A 1,522-nucleotide genomic window follows, 5' to 3' on the forward strand; every position below is an offset into this window, starting at 1 on the left:
ATGTGAGGGGGGGGGGGGGGGGTCTCCATCCTCTGGGTCCACTCTCACCCACACAAGTGCCGTGACAGAGTCGATGTCTTCTTCGTTCCCCCCCTCCTCCCTCACCTTTCTGAAGCCGATACTGTCCTGTGCCAAAACAGGACCGTAGAACCATTTCCAACCAGTTGAGATAGAGGTTAAGGCCGGGCACGGTGGGATAGGCTCCCCGGCACTGGCTTGGGGGGGGGGACAACCCTTTCTCGACTGGAACCGAAAACCCTGCTGGGACATCAACCCAGGCACGGCCAGTAACCCGTGGACAGGGCTTGCTTTAAACATCTGGCCCTCCCGGCCCCTAACCTCGGAGCACGTCTTATTCTCCAACGCCAACCCAGCAAGTCCAGGAGGCGGCGAGGCAGCGTCAGGGCGGCAAACCACTTCACTAAAACGGTTTCTCCCCTCCCCTCGCTCGAAAAAGAGAGGACGTATCGCCTCGCGGGGAGATGGAAGGAGGCCAGGAGTAAAGACGCTCTCCGTACCCGATCTTACAGCACGTCCAGAGACACAGCGTGAGTGTGCCAACTTCAATTTCACACTCAGGGCACACCGGGGATGCTCCTGTCTTGCAGGTCGTCCTGGTGCCGCGAGGAGCATCTTCAGTCGAGTCGCCGGAGTTCTGTGACAGAGAGAGAGGGAGCGTCCTGGCATCGTGCCCACCTTTCGGAGGAGGGCTCCCGTCCCTAATTCTGGACTCCCGGTTTTATACAACCGCTCAGTGCCCTGTGGTACCTTAGAACGGAGCAGGTGACTGACCCATCGGGGAAGGCTCTCCCCTTTCCCGATCTGATCGATACGGATTAATTCTCAGCGTGGCCGTCCTTTGTATCACGTCTCGTCTGACTGAGAAAGGACTTTCGCCAGTCAGCCCAAACGGTGTCATTCCCTCCACCCCCAGTCATCTCCCAAACAGGAGCTCCCTCTGCACTCCCAGATTTTCAATCCCACATCGGTCAGCCCTGGCTGGAATTGAAACCATCCTGCCATCGGGAGGTTACTTGGAGGTGACCCTCAACCCCCCCTGTCGCATCGTCCTCCAGGCTTTGATTGGGTTTTAATCCGAGAGGGTTTTGACAACGATCCTCAATAACTCCCATCTTGCCCAGGAATAGCAGGTCGAGGAGGGGACAGTTTGCCAGGGAGCAAATCAGTGTCGAACCAGATTGATTGGGGGGGCACGGGAGACCCAGTCTGTTACGTAAGATAACAGGGAGCTCAACTGAAATCCGGAGAGTCCAGACCTTCGGAAAGTGCAGTCGCAGGTCGACAGGATCGTGAAGGAGGCGTTTGGTATGCTTTCCTTGATCGGTCAGAGTCCTGAGGACAGGAGTTGGGAGGTCGTGTTGTGGCTGTACTGGACAACGGTTAGGGGCTGCTGTTGGAATGTTGCATGTGAGAGAGAGAGTGTGTGTGTGTGTGAGAGAGGGTGTGTGTGTGAGAGAGTGTGTGTGGGAGAGAGTGTGTGTGAGAGAGAGTGTGTGTGTGA

This window comes from Chiloscyllium plagiosum, chromosome 50 (assembly GCF_004010195.1).
Source record: "Chiloscyllium plagiosum isolate BGI_BamShark_2017 chromosome 50, ASM401019v2, whole genome shotgun sequence".
Taxonomy (NCBI): Eukaryota; Metazoa; Chordata; class Chondrichthyes; order Orectolobiformes; family Hemiscylliidae; genus Chiloscyllium; species Chiloscyllium plagiosum.